The sequence below is a fragment of the Myxocyprinus asiaticus genome, chromosome 1 (assembly GCF_019703515.2).
Source record: "Myxocyprinus asiaticus isolate MX2 ecotype Aquarium Trade chromosome 1, UBuf_Myxa_2, whole genome shotgun sequence".
Classification (NCBI taxonomy): domain Eukaryota; kingdom Metazoa; phylum Chordata; class Actinopteri; order Cypriniformes; family Catostomidae; genus Myxocyprinus; species Myxocyprinus asiaticus.
In genome coordinates, this window is record NC_059344.1 from 45,226,121 (window position 1) to 45,245,861 (window position 19,741).

The window sequence follows — 19,741 nt, forward strand, 5'->3', positions numbered from 1 at the left end:
TTACCTCTAGTTTTATTCAGATAGAATAATTTTTAAAGCATATAGCCTAAATAAGGTCCTCTGCTTCAGCCACTTGTTTCTCAGCAAGATGTGATGCAATCATGTGCTGAATTACATTTATGTCATTTATGTGATTACATTTACTCACCCCCAAACCTGTATGAATTTCTCTCTGTGCAAAACAAAAGATGTTAGGCAGGATGTTATTTCCAGCCACCATGCACTGTCACTAATTTTGTTTTCCCCCATACATTCTCTCTAATATCTCCTTTTGAGTTCCACGGTAGAAAGAAAATCATAAACGTTTGCAAGTGATGACATAATTACCATCACTTTAAGAGTACAAGTTAATACTCACCAATTAATGTTGACAGAACGTACTGCAAAAATTTTAACAGATGAAATCCTGAGAGAGAACCTTGCTTATGTATATATTAAATATAGAAAAGGATCTATTTTCATATTATGTATATTATTAATATTATAGTATTTATATTACTTTATTATTATGTATGCATATTTTACATACTAATTCAAATTGACTGACAGGGCAGAGAAAATACATGCAGGTCAGATAGAGCTCCAGATAGATGGAGATAACCGATGTAATAACAGGGGCCTCATGTATAAAACTCTGCTTATATTTCTTCCTAAAGGTGTGCGTAAACACAAAAGTCAGATTTTGCTTATGCACAAAAAAAAAAAAAAATCAGATTTATAAAACCGTACGTACGCCAGAACCTGCGCATAGTTCCCTTAATAAATCCCTGCTAGCAGAAGATTGTGCATACATGCACGTGATTCATTCCCCACCCCATCTCCTCCCCAAAATAACCATATATGTAGTGTACAATGCCTGTTTTCACTATGCATATCCTCATCTGCATACAATTGCCATATGCATTTCACCATCCATACACATGATTACTGCGTTTAACGGGATGAGAAACGTCATGGTTACTTGTGTAACCTCTGTTCCCTGATGGAGGGAACGAGACGTTGTGTCGATGTAGTGACACTAGGGGTCACTCTTGGGAGCCCGAGACACCTCTGGTCTTTGATAAAAGGCCAATGAAAATTGGCGAGTGGTATTTGCATGCCAGTCCCCCAGACATACGGGTATAAAAGGAGCTGGTATGCAACCACTCATTCAGGTTTTATGCTGAGGAGCCGATATAAGGTCCGGCCATTTCAGCGGGTAGTTCAGCGTTGTGGCAGGAGGGACACAACATCTCGTTCCCTCCATCAGGGAATGGAGGTTACACAAGTAGCCATGACATTCCCTATCTGTCACTCACTCGACGCTGTGTCGATGTAGTGACACTAGGGGTCCCTATACGAAACACCACAATTGGCTGAACTGTGTTATGTGAACTGGCGGTGTGTGGTGGGCAGACTACTGTGTGCCTCATAGCCAGCACACCAGGTTGACACGTAACCTCCCCCAACATATTTATGAGTGTCGAATGGCCCTTTTTGGGGACAAGTCGACTACCCAAAAGACAGAGACAGGCTTAACCTAGTTGTGGCCTCTTTTCCCCTTCTTTTTTTCCACTCCCTAAAAAAGAAGGGGGATTATCTGACTGGGCCGCCAGGTCTAGTCGGGGGGTGTCCCTCCCAAGGGGAAGACACTGCGGAGACCACACCTCACCCAAAGAGAGGGGGGGATATTTAAGTGGAAAAATACGTCACGTGGTCTTTCCAACCATGTGGGGAGTCTTCAAGGTAGATCCTGCCCAATGGGGGAGGAGTTACTACAAACATGGAGACAGGGGCAGAGGGGCTTTGCCCAAGGAAGACTTAGCGGAAGATATATAATCGCATGGGGTTAGCCTTACAGGGAACCGCCACACGCGGAGCACCTACCCCAGAACAGGGCTCTTAGCGCGTGTACTGGGCCGGCAGCGAGTCTCTCCGAAAACTCGACTGCCACAGGGCTTGGAGGAAGTCAACCAGGGAACAAAGTTTGTGAACACTACTGGGAATTAATGGTGCACGTCTTCAGCTTCAAGGGAGGTGGAAAGCGCTATGTGCAAGCGATACACCCGGCCAGCTATCCTGGGCTTATCCGCTTGTGTTGCGTGCCACTACCTGGGATGAAATCGGTTCCACCCAGAGGTTGTAGAACCTTGCACAGGTGTTGGGTGTTGCCCAGCCCGCTGCTCTGCAAATGTCTGTTAGAGAGGCACCCCTGGCCAGGGCCCAGGGAGCCACTACACCCCTGGTAGAATGGGCTTGTAGCCCTACCGGGGGCGTCATGTCCTAGGCAACATATGCCATAGTTATGGCATCAATGAGCCAGTGGGTGATCCTCTGCTTGGAGACAGCGCTTCCTTTCCGCTGTACACCAAAGCAGACAAAGAGCTGCTCAGAGATTCTAAAGCTCTGCTTGCGATCCAAATAGATGCGTAAAGCGTGCACCAGACACAGCAACAACAGGGCTGGGTCTGCCTCCTCCTGGGGCAGCGCTTGCAGGTTCACCACCTGGTCCCTAAAGGGGTGGTGGGAACCTTGGGCACATAGCCCGGTCAGGGTCTCAGAATCATGTGAGAGTAACCTGGACCGAACTCCAGGCACGTTTCGCTGACAGAGAATGCTTGCAGGTCACCTACCCTCTTGATGGAAGTGAGCGCAGTCAGGAGGGCAGTCTTCAAGGAGAGTGCCTTAAGCTCAGCTGACTGCAAAGGCTCAAAGGGGGCTCTCTGTCGACCCTGAAGAACTACGGAGAGATCCCATGAGGGAACGAGGCACGGTCTGGAGGGATTCAGCCTCCTGGCACCTTTTAGGAACCTGATGATCAGGTTGTGCTTCCCTAAGGACTTACCATCGACTGTGTCGTGGTGTGCTGCTATGGCGGCAACGTACACCTTCAAGGTGGAAGGGGACAGCCTCCCTTCCAGCCTCTCCTGCAGGAAGGAAAGCACTCATCCGACTGCACATCTCTGGGGGTCTTTGCATCAGGAAGAACACCACTTAGCGAACAGATGCCACTTAAAGGCATTCGGGCACCTCGTAGAGGGGGCCATAGCCTGAGTGATCGTGTCTAGACCGCTTAGGTCTTCCGTGTCCCATCTAGGGGCCAGACATGGAGATTCCAGAGATCTGGGCGTGGGTGCCAGATCATGCCCTGTCTCTGAGAAAGAAGGTCCTTCATCAGGGGAATTCACCATGGGGGAGCTGTCGCGAGGAGCGTGAGGTCCGAGCACCACATCTGGGTGGGCCAGTAGGGTGCTACTAGGACGACCTGCTCCTCGTCCTCCCTGACCTTGCACAGGGTCTGTGCAAGCAGGCTCTCTGGGGGAAACACATATTTGTGCATGCCAGGGGTCTAGCTGTGTGCCAGCACGTCTATGCTGAGGGGGGCCTCGGTCAGGGCGTACCAGAGCGGGCAGTGGGGAGGATTCTTGGGAGGCGAACAGGTGCACTTGTGCTGTCGAATCGACTCCAAATCAGCTGGACCACCTGAGGGTGGAGTCTCCACTCTCCCCTGAGGGTAATCTGTCGAGAAAAGAGATGCTCTGAACCGGGAGGACCTTGCTCTTTTCCCAGTTGACCCAAAGCCCTAGTCGGCTGAGGTGTGAGAGCACCAGGTCCCTGCGTACGCACAACATATCTCGAGAATGAGCTAGGATTAGCCAGTCATCGATATAGTTGAGAATGCGAATGCCCACCTCCCTTGACGGGGCAAGGGCAGCCTCTGCGACCTTCGTAAAGACGCGAGGAGACAGGGACAGGCCGAAAGGGAGGACTTTGTACTGATATGCCTGACTCTCAGACACAAACCGCAGGAAGGGTCTGTGTCGAGGAAGGATCGAGACGTGGAAGTACGCATCCTTCAGGTCTACCGCTGCGAACCAATCTTGATGCCGGATGCTCGCCAGAATGCATTTTTGCTTCAGCATCTTGAACGTGAGTCTGTGTAAAGCCTAGTTCAGAACTCACAGGTCCAAGATTGGCCGCAACCCATCGCCTTTTTTCGGTACAATAAAGTAGGGGCTGAAAAACCCTTCTTCATCTCGGCTGGAGGGACAGGTTCTATCACGCTCTTCCGTAGGAGGGTAGCGATCTCCATGCAAGGTAGCAGCATTTTCGTCCTCCACCAAGGTGAAGTGGACACCGCTGAACCTGGGTGGATGCCTGGCGAAGTGAATCGCGCAGCTGAGTCGGACGGTCCGGACCAGCCCTCGCGACGGATTGGAAAGCGCAAGCCATGTGTCCAATTTCCGCGCAAGGGGGACCAAAGGGACAACGTCATCGGATGTACCGGCAGGTGGGGCCTCGTGCCGGGGCAGAGCTCGAGGTGCCACACCACTTCATGGCCGTGCTGAGCCTAAGGACATCGAAGCACTTACCTGGCTCCTTGTGACCACCCCCGGAACAGCCTGGGATGGGGAGGAAGAGGCCTGTCCTCATGACCCATGGAGACTGTCACATCGGTGGCGGATTTGTGCCACAGCTGGGCGCTCAGGGGCGGGAGACTGCCGCTGGAGCGTCAAACCTGCTAAATAGAGTGGTGGACGGTGGTTATGATGACGGCCGTGCACACTGGATACATGACCCAGGGACAAGGAAACCGCTCTTGCTGAGTACTGCAGCCACTTGGGCATGCAGCGCAATTAAATGCAAAAGGTAACAACAAGATGGAGAGATCTGCTTACCAGCTCCAGAGCAGCAGGTTTCGTTGTCCCTGGGTCACCCATCTCAAGGGTGCTTTGAAGCCTTTCACGGGTTCTGGGCGGCCGTGAGACGGGTGGCGTCTGCTTCCTGTGGTGGGCTCCATGCCAGGGCCTGGCCGAAGGGGTGGGCTGTGGCGGAGCCGGTGCAGTCACCGCAGGGGGACGCCCTTGGCGATGAGTAGACAGGGTGTGGGATATTGAGCCGCACCGGGGCAGGATATGCCGGCAAGCATCTGTCTACTGCTCCACCATCGAGAACTGCTGGGCAAAATCCTCGACGGTGTCGCTGAATAGGCCCACCTGGGAAACGGGGGCAGCAAGGAACCGTGTCTTTTTGGCCTCACCCATCTCGACCAGGTTGAGCCAAATGTGGCGCTCCTGGACCACTAGTGTGGCCATCATCCGCCCAAGAGACGGCACTGTGACCTCCATCGCTCGGAGAGTGAGGTCGGTCGCTAAGCGCAGTTCTTGCATCAATCCCAGGGCAGAACTACCCTTGTGCAGTTCCTTTAGCTCCTTGGTGGACTTGCAGGAGAGCCATGGCGCGCAGGGCGGAGGCGGCTTGTCCAGCAGCACTACAGGCCTTGGCCGTCAGAGACGACGTAAACCTACAGGCCTTGGATGGGGGCTTTGGGCACCCGTGCCAGGTGGCGGCACTCTGCAGGTATAGGTGCACCGCGAGCGCCTTTATCCACCGGGGGATTGCCGAATAGCCCTTGGCCGCCCCACCATTGAGGGTAGTGAGGGCGGGGAAGCTGAAAAGATCGGGACCGGGCAGTAAAAAGTGCCTCCCGCGACCTTGTCAGCTATTCATGCACTTCCAGGAAGAAAGGAACGGGGGCAGGGCATGGCTTTGAGCGGCACCGCGAGCCCAGGAACCAATCACCGAGCCGTGAGGGTTCAGGGAAGAGCAGTGAGTTCCACTCTAGCCGACGCTCGCGGCTGCCTAGGAAAGCATGTCGTCATCTCCACGTCAGCCTGTGACTGGGCAATCGTCCCCGAAGGGAGGAGCCCAGCTGAGGCTTTCGACTGGACGAGCCTGCTCTCTGATGCTGCGCTCGAGAACTCATCACTTTCACGGGCTCTGAATAAGAGGTCGAACTCGCCGTGAGACGAGCCGGCGGACTTATCCAGAAGCCCGATCGGGGCAGACGAGCGTGCTGGGGAATGGGAGGTCCGCGGAGGGATACCCGGTGGAGGCGGTCCCATTGGTGTCCCCAAATCGCCCCCAGTGCTAGCCGCGCTGGCCTCATACCCGTGGGTAAAAGGACCGAGGCGGGGAGCCTCTGGGGTGGCTTGCTTTCTTACGAAGGTGAGCCGCGACCGCAACGTTGCCATGGACATATCCTCGCAATGAGAACATGACCATCCACGAACGCTGTCTCCACGTAAGTAGTGCCCAGACACGAAAGACAGTGATCGTGACCGTCAGAAGGTGAGAGATAACGAGCGCCACAAGGAATAACACACAATCGGAAAAGCATCTTTAGAAAGACGCGTCTTTAAAAAGACGTTCCGTGTGTGCCGCTCTTTTAGAGAAATATACTCTTTTGTTTCTGCCGAAGCGCCCAGGGGCATTCTCTGCAGTGCATCAGTGCAGAGGGGGGAGAAGCTGCTGAAATGTGCCATCAGATCCAGCAGAGGTGAATAAACAGTAGTATTCAGCTCAGTGAGCATGACCGTTCGGCTCCGAAGAGAAAATCTGAATGAGTGGTTGCATACCAGCTCCTTTTATACCTGTATGTCCGGGTGGGTGGCATGCAAATACCACTCGCCAATTTTCATTGGCCTTTTATCAAAGACCAGAGGTGTCTCGGCTCCCAAGAGTGACCCCTAGTGTCACTACATCAACACAACGTCGAGTGAGTGACAGATATGGAACTGTATTATAAGAAATAAGACTGTAAATGCCACATATAAGGTTAGATACTGCACTGTGAAGAAACATCATTTATTAAGATATGAACTTGTTTTCAAAGAATATATCTTGAATATCCCTTGACAAAATGTTTTATTTTTGCAGACATAAATCTAAACTAAGCAATTTTGCTTCTCAGAAAACCTTTTAAATTGTTTAGAGGGTATTGAGAAGTTAAATATTTAGCACTGGAAACAAAACGATTATTAAAATTCTTTGTGCAGCATTGTCTGATATCATCGGATTACTAAAATTTTATATCTGACTAGTATTTTATATAAAAAAACAAAAACAGCTGAATGGCAAATGTACTTTTCATAATGTTTTTATTAGACTAGAACAGGGGTTTCATTGCGATGAGGTTCGGGATGAAGTGGAGCAGGCAGCACATTTGATGAGCATTTTATGTGCATTGCTGTACCTGTTTACAGCTGTACAATACTGTTTCTGATGAGACATGTCTCTCCAATGGTCTGTTCGACTACTGAATGTGTCCAGCTGTGCCTGTCTTTTAGCTACTGTCCGTTTTACCGAGCCATTTGTCGTCAGTCATAGTCAAGTGCACATCGCATTACAGATAATCTTTATCCAAATGCTGTACTTATCTCAGTACATGATTGTAATAGAACAGAAAATATCTCAGACTAAGAAATCTTTGCTGTCATTTTTAGTTACTGTATTTTCCTTCTCTATAAGGACACGGAAAAATTCTCCAAACATATCGCATTCCAAACCAATATTTCCCTTTTAGAGCTTATATTTGAATGCCTTTTCAATTAGTTACATCAAAATAATTTAGCCTACTATTGGCTTGATAACGATTACTTTTGTTTCAAGTGCTTAACTACATACTTTTTTTATTCTAAATGTGAATTAAATGAAAATCAGAGTTTATAATCAGTCTGTTCAGTTCATTATTTGTCCAGCTGGAGTCCTCAGTTCACACACACACCAGTAAAAGAGCGCATACGCACAGTCAAGAGTGTCCGTACAGTGTGCACATATTCACGCTAAGTTTATTTTTTATAAATCCCGATATGTGCGTGGCGCTTCATATGAGGGAGCGATACGAAAGCGTGGCGATATGAAAGTATAGTTTCCCTGATACATAAACTAGATCGCTCTGATGTTGCGCACTTGCAATATATAGATGTTGACAGCTTTGCTTTGTTGATTATAAACAGGAGCGATAATTTTAATGCATCGCTCGCTTACAGTGACACGGAAAAATGGCATTCAAACACCGAAACTTAAGTTCAATAAATATGCAACAAACGTACTTGTGGCTTTCTTTCTGCGTGCGCTTACATGAAACTCAACAAACATTCAGTGAAGTGCACGAGAGAGGGATGCGGAACAGTATAATGAATCACAGTTTGATATAAACACACAGTGGCGGATTTAGGCATGGGCGACATGGGCTGTTGCCCAGGGTGGCATCTTGCAGGGGGGACGGCACGAGGTACCCACACAGACCCAACCCCCCCCCCCCCACCCCCCCCCAACTTTAGGGGCGTGTTGAAGCAGGTTTCGCCCAGGGCGCCATACAAGCTAGAAACGCTACTGTAAACACAAGATTAATGATTTGTTCATCTGTATGGATTGGTTTACCAATTCACAGCTACATGTTAAAGTGAATAAAAGTGTGCGGTAATTCCCCACATTATGAATGTGGAACATGCGGGAATTATTACATTTGTGCGCAATCCCGCGCTGATTTTCAGACCCTGCGGGTATCATGCTTCTCTGTTGCAGGACACAGTCAAGTTGGACTGCTATATCAGGGCTCCACAGTGTGACCATTTCAATCGCATTTGCGACTGAAAATTACTGTGTGCGACTGTGAAAAAATATTTAGGCGCACTGGTGCGAGTGGCCTGATTGAAGACTGCAGTCAAGCCAGCTGCGGTTCAGAATTTCACGGTCAAGCCAGCCGCGATTTAAATCCGAGTGCATGCATATTGCTGTAATAACGGTACTTTGCAGAAAGAACAGAAAGACGTGCTTCCTGACTCCTGTTGAGTGCAGAAGATAGCGAGTTTTACTATATTGACGAAAAAGCGTTTATTAAGTGTTTGTGACGTGCTAGTGTTTATTAATATGTTTGATTTAGCCTATGTGAAAGGTGACTGGTTTAGAAGACTCTTGGATAGGGCAGGTAAATAATTTATAACCAAAGTTTACTGAATTAACATAACATTACATTTACATATTATATTGAATAAATTTTACTTTTCTTCCAAGGATCTCTCATTGTCATTCATATGTACCTTGTAATAAACTTTGAATTGTAAATCCTGTAGGTCAATTAAAACTGCACAGTTTTTGAGAAAATTAAAGGCAAAATCACCCCAATATTTAGTGCATCCTAGCACTTACATCATGTCCCATATTCAAACAATCATTAAAAGCTTTCCTTTATAGGTTTTCCCACGTTTTCAAAGGATTATAGATAAGAGTGACCCTGACTGTTACTGTATACATTTTCAAGTCATTTTACTGTACAGTTTTTGAGAAAATTGAAGGCAACTTCACCCCAAAATTCAAAGTACATCCTAGCACTTACATCATGTCCCATATTCAAACACTCATAAAAAGCTTTCCTTTATAGGTTTGCTCACTTTTTCAAAGGATTATAGATTAGAATGACTGTTACTGTATCAATTTTCAAGTCATTTTACTGTACAGTTTTTGAGAAAATTAAAGGCAAAATCACCCCAAAAATCCATCCTAGCACTTGCATCACTTCCTCATGTTCAAACACATCATACAAAGCTTTCCTTTATAGGTTTTCTAATAATATAATTAAAGACAAAATCACCCCAAAAATCAAATTTTGTCCAGGCACGTGGATCAGATCCTCATATTCAAACACTCATAAAAAGTTTTCATTTTTGAAGGGTTTCTTGTTCAAACATACCATGTTTATTAACATATGAAATTTAAACTCATTTAATGTAGTATTGGACAAAATTACAGGGAAATACTCTCCTGACATCATACACACAATGTCTTCTTACATTTTACGTTTTATATGGTATTGAGATTAAATTATCTATCTAAATGAAAATCCAGATACAACAAGTGACAGATCAGAGAGATAAGGAAAGAGAGTTGGTAACACAAAGAAAAATCAAAACGATGCAGTGGCATGTCCTTGTTTTAAAATGATCACACTTTTATAAATTCTTTGCTTTTCTTATTTCAGATAACAGCTATGTGCATCTTAAAGAACAACAGCACTTTCGGCATGCTGTTGTACTCATGCACAACCTCTGCTCCAGCTTAATCCTACAATAATTGTAATAATAATAATAATGCATTTTATTTATAGGTGCCTTTCAAGACACTCAAGGACACCTTAAGATAATTACAGTAACCTGAAGCAAGGCAGTAATTACTTTGAGTACTCAAGTAGACAAAATTATCAAAATGCCCTTCCTTAGTAAATTACTACAATAATTTATTGTTGCACTGTAAGGAGAGCAGGTTTGATCAATATGAATTTACTCATCAGCCTCCCTGAAAAATGCCCTTACAAACTGCAACTGTACTGTAGTAAGTGTGGGTGGGCAGAGGGATGCTTTAGGCCTCTTACACTTCTTAGGCAATCTAATTCAACACAGTGTGTTCCACAGCACAGCATTGTTTTAGTTGTAAACCTTAGCAGTGGCTCTGTGAGAGCAGAGTGTTAATACCTCATGTCAAAGGAGCCCGCCTCTTCCTAGATTTATCCCACCTCCACGCCCAAGCACAGAGGTGATTACAGCCCTTTCTGATCTTTGTGTCTATATCACTCAGTCATCTGCCTTCCAGTAGTTGTGGGATTTATTACCACACCCTCTGAAACTCTGCCTACATCATGTAATGACATTCTAATGACTATTTGCACCTTTTCATCTTTTTGCAAATGTAGAGAACAGCATAGTGTCACGTCACCCCACTCCATAACATTGAATTTTCACTTCAAGTGTTGTACACAACGTATACCATTACACAATACACACAACTCATCTCGTACTTGGTTGTGTTGTGGAAGAGGCCTGCTGAAAATAACTCTTCAAGATTTGGCTGAGATAAGAAGTGCAAGTAGTTAAAAGTACATGAGGGAAGCAATACTTGGGAGGTCTTTGCAGTATTATTTTACAATGTCAGTGAATCAGACACCTCTGGAGTATGCTGTCTCTCGTCACCTCTCAGGTCAATTGCCTGGGGCACATTACCTCAAGACAGAAACACTCAGAGAAAGGTCATCGATTTTCAGGTGGTTTCAGGACATTGATCCAGGCAGAGTGAGCTGCATTCTGCGTCCCCGTAGGTTGCTGAGCTGAAGACAAGCATATCAGGTGTTGGAGTTTTTAAAAATGTACACTGAGAATAAAATGTCTTCATTCAAGACCTGTTTATTTTAACCATTCCACAATTTTGCAGTCAGCTGTTGTAACATATTATAGAATAATTTATTGGTAATTTATAGACATGGTGGAATGGAGTCAGTTTCACACTGTGTACTAATCCGACATCACACAAAAATGCAACAAGCACTTGGTTTCAGTTTTTGTGGCGTCATACCAGTCAGCCCCTCCCACTGTGATCTCTCATTTGTCCAAAATTCAGCTTCTCATAACAGTACATAATACATCAAATATGTTGTGATTGGCTGTGATTGTGTTGTGTTTTTCGTTTCGTGTTCATTGTGTATAGCCAAATTGCTTATTGCTGGAATCTTATCGCATCTGATTAGGACACTGTGTTAGACTTAAATGTAATTATTTTTACACTGGCAAAAAGAAAAATGTAAAAGATCACCTCATTTTCCATGCAATAGATAAACCCCATACCATAAAAGTATCTCTCAGGGAGAACAAAATGTATTATGTTAAATGTGATAAGTGCTGAGCTGGGAATATCTGCATTATGGTGGAGAGGGTAGTGAGCCAGGTTACCTCATTTGAACTCAGATCAGATTTAAGACTGTAGACACTGAAACTGAGACACAACATGATATAACATAAGGACAAAGATGAAAAAGTTTAACCTTCAAGATCAGATTGAATGTTTTTTTTTTATTTTATTTTTTTATTTCCCAAATAGATTTACAAGCAAATTTGAAAATCCCATTTGTTTTTGGTCCAGAGGATGGTATCATTTTGTGCATGCGTGACACCCTGTGGATTACAAGCAAATGCTTCTTTCCTCTGTTCATGTTAATGAGACCCCATGACCAGGCCGTGAACCTGAAAATGAATCATTTGGAAAGACTTAATAGCATTGAGCCCTCTGATAATTAAAAGACAATGACACAGCATTACCAGTGCACTCATAATACATTTGCTTAGTGAGGCAGAACACAAGATAGAATTGATAACACATTTCATAAAACAAAATAAATTGATTTTGAGAATTAGCACAAGTTAATGTATTTTCTGGATCAGTCTTTTCATTTTCAATCATACACTTTAAAATCCACTTGAGGATAAACCAAAAAACAATGGTGAAAGAGTGTCAAGTAATTTCACGCTTTGCATACATGATGGGGCAGTCTGCTTGAGGTCTGTACCACATGGAACAGACAAATCACAGCAATCAAAGCAAAATATTGTTATCCAAGTAGGATTTCGCTTAGGGCACCAATATGCTCAGAAACGGCCTTGCAGCCAAGCCATATTTTGTGAGAACTCCAATTTAAATAAGAGATATACAGTATGTTTGTCACAGTACCACTAATAATGGTTTTACCTTCAACAATGGCACCACATTTTCATGCAGTTGCTTCATAATTAATGAAAATTAGTAAAAAATGCCAAAGACTGTAAACAAATCATAGATATTATTTATTTTTCACTAAAGCAGTTTTGAACCTTTAATTAGATTTATCTTATTTGTGAACATATCTCTGCTGTATATGATGTTCTTATGGTGTTTACTGATTGCAGTATATCACAATGATGAATGAATGAATGTTACATTTATATAGCACTTTTCTGACACTACACTCAATGCACTTTACACAGTGAACAGGGGACTCTCCTCAACCACCACAAGTATGCAGCATCTACCTGGATGTTGTGACGGCAGCCATAGTGCACCAGTACACTCACCACACACCAGCTATTGGTAGAGAGTAGAGTTATAGAGCCAATTAATGGATGGGGATTATTAGGAGGCCATGATCGATAAGGGCCAATGGAGGAAATTTGGCCAGGACACCGGGGTTACACCCCTACTCTTTATGAGAAGTGCCCTGGGATTTTTAATGAACACAGAGAGTCAGGACCCCGGTTTAACGTCTCATCCGAAGGACGGTGCCTTTTTACAGTATAGTGTCCCTGTCACTGTACTGGAGCATTGGGCCTCCCTAATACCTCTTCCAGCTGCAACCTTAGTTTTCCCCAGGAAGTCTCCCATCCAGGTACTAACCAGGCTCAACCCTGCTTAGCTTCAGTGGGCAACCGGTTATATGGCTGCTGGCAATGATAATTTATTGTGACATTGTGACGAGGAGGAGGGTGGGGCTGGGCCGTGAGTGTGCACGGCCAGCCCCCAATCAAGCTAATCACCCGAGGAAAGGGATAAAGCCGAGCCGGATGTGGCAGTTAGAGAGAGAGAGAGAGAGCCACACGCAGCTTCCGTGTGTGTTTATGTTTGTGTCTTTTTAAGTTTTCATTAAACATTATTTTGACTGTTCAGCCGGTCCCCGCCTCCTCCTTGACCATCCTTTAACCTTTTTTACATTGGTGACGAAACCCGGGAAGGAGGAGGGATGCACTGTTGTGGAATCCTCACCACTGCTGTCCACCGTAAGGAGCAGCCGCGGCCATATGCCGGGGGACGGAGGAGTTGCTGCTGGCCGCCTGGACACAGAGGAACGGCCGCCATCCACGAGGGGAGGCTCGCTGCCAGCTGTCCGGAGTGGTGGAGCCGTTGCCAGGGGCGTAGGGGCTCGCCACCGGCTGCCAGAATGTGGAGGGGCATTCCATCCGCCAGGGGTTGGAGGACTCGCTGCTGTCCGCCCGGGGAGAAGCAGCTGTCATCCACCAGAAGGTGGAGGAGTGGTCGAGGACCAGGTGATGGTGTGTCTGGGAACCGGCGAGCAATTTTATTTTTTCTCTCTCTCTCTCTTCTCTTTCTCTCACTGTCGCTGCGCCTCACTCTTTCCCTCTCCCCTTTCCTCGGAAAGGAGGGGGGGATGTTCATCATGCTGGGGGTTCCCTGGCCTGAGGCAAACGAGGGAGGAGGCGATGAGGAGGAGGGCAGGGCTGGGCCGTGAGTGTGCATGATCGGCCCCCAATCAGGCTAATCAGCCGAGGAGAGGGATAAAGCTGAGCTGGATGTGGCAGTTAGAGAGAGCCACACGCAGCTTCCGTGTGTGTTTATGTTTGTGTCTTTTTAAGTTTTCATTAAACATTATTTTGACTGTTCAGCTGGTTCCCGCCTCCTCCTTGCCCATCCTTTAACCTTGTTACAGACATCAAAACTATTCATAACTGTACTCAATTCAAATAAATGTTTGACAATTAATGTAAATTGAATGTAATTTAAGAGTGTAAGGCATAAACAGATAACTGCAGCACATCACTTGTAAAATTGTAGGAAAGGGCACTTCAAAAAGAAAAAGTGGTGATTAGATTGGTATCTGCCATCTTAGTGAGAAAAAAAAAAAAACTGGGATCGGTATCGGCCTCAAATTTCCTGATCATTTCACAACTAGTATATAATACAAATGTTTAAACCAATGTTAGGGCTGATTAAGTTGTCTTTATATTTCCTTATTTATCCGCCAGACTTCTTTTAATGTTGTAATCATTCATTATTCAGTATAACATCAAAAATATCCTTACTGTAACTACAAGACAGTAAGAAGTGATAGAAGTCTCAAGTCAAATTTTGACTTGACTTGTCTCTACTTTTGCTTCTTGTTTCTGCCAACATCAAATTCAATACATGGTTTCTCAACACAGGGGTACCCAATCATTAGCATAGGCAGAAACTTTTGAGTGGGTGGACCAAGAGAAATTATCGATTGCATGAGATATGTAAACTTTGCATTTATTTAATTTTATTTATTTATTTTTTTTAAAAGAACATTTTAGAACATTTAGCTACTTAAGGTTGTCTACTTTAAGAATATTAAAAGATCAATCAACAATAGTTGTGTTTGAGTACATTCAGACGTTTTTATTTATTTATTTACTTTATTTTACATGTGTAACATATGGAACCTTACTTGTGGCTTAGAACAACTTTAATTATTATATGGGGATTCTGGGGATTTACTCTAAAAAATTTAGAAAAACAGAATGGACATTTTAACCATGGAATAGACCAATTTTGGTAATTTTTCCAAACGGATGAAATGTCTTCGCTGGGTGACATTTTTTCTCTGATCGTGTCACTGCATTGCAACTCTACTCTTATTAAAGTGGGGGAGAGATGACCCTGCTTCAATGACAGTAAAGCCATATTCGGACGGTATTAGTTTTCCGGACATATGTCCGCAAAGTAACTATTACTGTGGATGCCTAGCCTATAGTGTTTACCATTGATTCACACAGGATAAGCGATATTTGTAAAAATCACAGAGATAGGTGTGTATTCTGCATTTACACACTGCTGTCACACATAACTGACCTATAGGAAAATGTATAGCTGTGATAATTAATTATGCAGGAAATATTAAACATGATCATATCTTGTATCTGTGATTATAAAACAAATTGATTGGAATACCTGGCTAAATATAACAGAACTAATGACATTAACAAGTCTTTAATCTTATATACACTCTTGAATTAAAATATGGACAATCCTTCACATTATGTCATTTTATTTGTCCCTTTGGAATATATAGGCCTATGTTCCAAAACGCAGGACTCAATTTCCCGCACTCATTCTGCTCAAATTACAAAATTACATGCTTGTGTTCCTTCTAATTATCCAAACCAAAAGATAACATGCTTTTTGTCTCTTTTATACGGGTAAATAAACACTAGACAGCATAAAATGCTTGAGAAAAACATGCATCACTTCAAACACAACAGCCAGCGTTATCTTAAGTTGTGAAGCGCATCTTACATTTTGTGGCATCTTCTCTTGACCAACATCCACTTCAGACAATTGTAGGGCTTTACTGGTTGTTTAGATCAGGGTTACTATCAGAAATAATTGATAATTATTTCTTTAGTTATTAATTAATATTTAAATTAAATAATAGAATCTAACTCATTAAAACCTCATATGGGGCTCCAGTAAATGTAGTGTGCTACGTTTAGGAGTGGGTTTGGTTATTAGCAATAATTAATAATTATCAAAGATAACAGAACATTGGTTTGAATCAATGTTAGCTTTTTTAATACTTTAAATCAACAATTATCAAAGATAATTATTAATTTTTAACATCGATGAAACATTGATTAAAATTAACACTAGCTTATTGATCCTTCAAATTCAACAATCATCAAAGATAATTATCAATTATCAAAAATCAATAGAATATTAATAAGGATTAATATCACCGGGGCACCATCCTGAAATCAGGGACTAATAACCAGATAGTATAACAGTCTCAATATTAGATTGTTTTCTTAGGAAAATCGACATCTGAAGAATATCGATTTTCGGGAAAAAAAAAAAAACAATGAATGAAGGCTTGAATCCGAGCACTGACATCCCATCAGCATTGGACACAGGTGTATGCAAACAAACCAAAACACTTCTCTTTGAAATATAACGTAAAGTTTATTTATGCAGTAATATCAATTAATAATCAAAACAATGCAGTCAATAAACTTCCGACTTACAACTACAAACTAAAACAGTGATATGATTAGATATGGTAACCAAAATAATCCTATAACACATGAGGAAGGTGTGTGTGTGTGTGTGTGTGTGTGTGTGTGTGTGTGTGTGTGTGTGTGTGTGTGTGTAAGGAGGAACGTGCACAAAATGGCGGATGTGACTCTCGTGGAGAGTACATCACACGAGATTTCCGGCTAGAGAATATGGCCGCGAATGTGGGCAGAGAGAAACCGGTCAATGCCGTCTACCAGTTTACCGCGTATCTCCGCTTGTACGATAACTTAGGGACAAAGCTGAGCTTTATCACGAAGTTATCTATTAGCCAAAAGTGTGTGTGCGAGGATGTTTGTGAGGGGTCTCGTGTGCGTGTGTGTGTGTGTGTGTGTGGTTAGTACGAGAGCGAGAGAGAGAATAAAGTGACGGCCCCAAAGCCGGTTTCTTGATCGTGGGAGAGAAAGAAGCTGTTAGTTTATCACTCAGAGACGCGGTGGACGGCTCGTAAACTGTCCCGCGGTCTTTGATTCTTTAATGGATAAACTCAGTGTGCCGGTCTCACCCGCGATGGAGGAAATACACAGCAGTCCAATGTGTTTGGACAACAGCACAGCAGATCTCATTCGTGATAATAGTACATTACAGTAATACCTTGAGTATTAGCCGCAATGAGCGGACTCGGCGGTCCGTAAACTGTACAAGCAATAACCTTGATTCACAAGAATAACATACTATAATATTCTATCTCTGCCCAGACGTAAACCTCTTACTTGAATCGCATGAGGATGCAGCTAGAATGTGTGTTCATCCATCCTTTAACTCTGACTCGGTTCCTCGAGGCTCGGGTGATGACGGGTGGCCGTTTCCTCGCTCTTTTGGTGGGCGGTACGGCTGCTGATTCTCAGCGGGCTGGAGGAGAAATCAGCGACGTTGACTTGATTGAAGATGGAAGAGAAATCTTTTCTCTCTTCACTTCTGCAGGCAAACGGATGAAGATGCGGATTGCTCAGCGGTCTCCTTCAGATCCGTTAGAGTGTTAGGTGGAACACAGAGTAATCTCAACTCGTCCAGCGGGATGGAGATTGTATGGCCACAGTTTCAAGTCGGACGTTACTTCCTTGTGCCACGAAGCTACACCTGAGAGCAGCGATGAGCTGCGTCTACACACGGCGAGCAAAGTTGCTGGAAGCAAATCCCGGAAGCATCTCAGAGTTATTTCTACTCCCGATGACGTCATGGTTGAGGGGCGTTCTGTTGTGTGCCTCATCCAATAGGAGTTGAGAGTTCGATCCTTTAGTGAGCAAGGCTTCATGGGGTCTGTTTTGGACTCCCTTTGTTTGATTTCGGCGCGGTTTTTATCAGTAAGATTTATGAATTTGTATGTGGTCAGGCTTTTACGACTGTTAGGCCTGCCTTTGTCTTCTATCTGAGTACATGAGGCCCAACACAATCAGAGAACTTAAGAAACAACTACATTTAAAGTGCTCAAGGGCTGGAAAGTGCAAATATAATGGCTTTTTACAAACAACGCAAAACACACTGTAATTTTAACCAGCGCTGGTGCACACAGTCAGGAAAAAGTCTGGAAAAATTACTTACATCAACTTTTTGCACAGGATTAAAATTCACTGAGGTGCTTTGGTAATTATTACATTACCCCACAAAACACCCCATATAAAACTAATCCTGTCCGAATAGAGCTTTAGAAAAGCAAAAAAGAAAAACATATTCTAAGAAATCTATACGCCTGACTGTTTCCCGTAAGTTACTTATGACAAATTCCTTGCAATAAATTAATGCATATGATTACTGGAAATGACAATTTTATTTTAGTCGTACGGAAAAAAAACAGGCTGGAGTTTAAAACTCTTAGGAGTTTTGAGAGCGTATTTTGTCATCAAAAATCATTTATTTCAGAGTAGCTTATTTATGCTGTCACAAGCTGCTTTTTACGCAACAAATAAAAGTTATAACGAATAAAATTCATAATCAATTCACACATATTATATTTGAAATTAACATAATTTTATTTTTAAAAAAAACAAAATGGATGTAGGTTTAGGAGTTTTGATAGCATATTTTATCATCCAAAATAATTTATTTCAGAGTAGCTTATTTATGCCATCACAAACTGCATGGCTTTGATGCAATGAATAGAAGTTATAACAAATAAAATGCATAATAAATTCATAAATATGTTATTTGTAATTAACATTATTTTATCTTAAATAAAGTGGATGTAGTTTTGAGTTTTAAGAGTATTTTAACATCCAAAGTTATTTAATTAAGCTGTCAACTCCATCTGGTTTTGATGAACAGGTTAGAAGTTATTTAAATATATCGCCTAATTAACACAATTCTTCATATCAGTCAATTTACATACATACCATTTGTTACAAATATTTCATTAGACAGGGAAAAGAAAGTGGTTGGAGCTGCTGCACGATAAGGGATGCCCATCAACTGAATGCGCGTCTCATCGTTGCATCGGCTGTTTACAGTGTAAATAACTTCATGGTACTGAGAGCGATATTGTTTTTTGAGCGCTGTTGTTTTGAAAGCTTTAATGCTGACATTATCCAGCCCAACAGCCTCTGACATTAGTGGTTTGTGGTTCGATGCCAGCAAGCTTTTGGCTGTTGATGGAAAAGGGGCATAAGACAATGATTGTCCCGTGCCTATGCTAGAGTACCCAATACCCCCTGCTACTTGCAAGACATGATCAAACCGTATACTGCATCTACACCACTGTAGACTGCAGAATCCAATCATCCAGTTCCCCCATTTTCTTCACATGAAAGGATCCCACATTTCAAATCCATCTTTCCTTACACCTCAATGGCTGAAGGAGCTCTAAATCACAATCAGAACAGCAGACACAATAGTTACAGTACATCTACGTATATACAAATACTAACTCAACACACGCCTTTTCAAGATTGATTTTTAAAGCTACACTATGTAACTTTTGGCCCTCTAGCGGTTAAAAAATAAAACTGCATGTGACTTGCGGAAAGGCATTGTTTTGGTAATGACGTAAGTCATACTTCAGCTCTGCTCCTCTGCGCAGATGAATGTGCTTCGAGGCACCGGTGTACACTGGATACAGGACATCTTATCAGAGCGAATGGACAAATAAATAACAAAAGAAAGGAAAAGACGGATATCCGAAAACTTATCATCTGAGCAGGTAAATGCCATATCTTATGCTGTTGTTTTGACTTATTTTAAACATTGATGTTGTGGAATAAATGACGTTACAAAAGTTAGGCAACATTTGTTAACATTAGACACAATGATTGCTAGTCTGATAAGGTCAAACGTTGTAAAGTTTTTATAACTGCAGGATATTCTG

The 19,741-nt window shown here is 43.4% G+C and overlaps 1 protein-coding gene across 1 annotated transcript in view; it reads right to left on the minus strand.

Annotated features, from left to right (window-relative positions):
- Window positions 1-2,445: 2,445 nt before the first annotated feature.
- Window positions 2,446-19,741, minus strand: part of LOC127446152 (uncharacterized) — a 95,101-nt gene continuing 77,805 nt past the window's right edge. The window contains exon 2 of the mRNA XM_051706852.1: window positions 2,446-2,484. The gene's annotated coding sequence lies outside the window, so the exon portion shown is untranslated. The remainder of the gene's footprint in view (window positions 2,485-19,741) is intronic.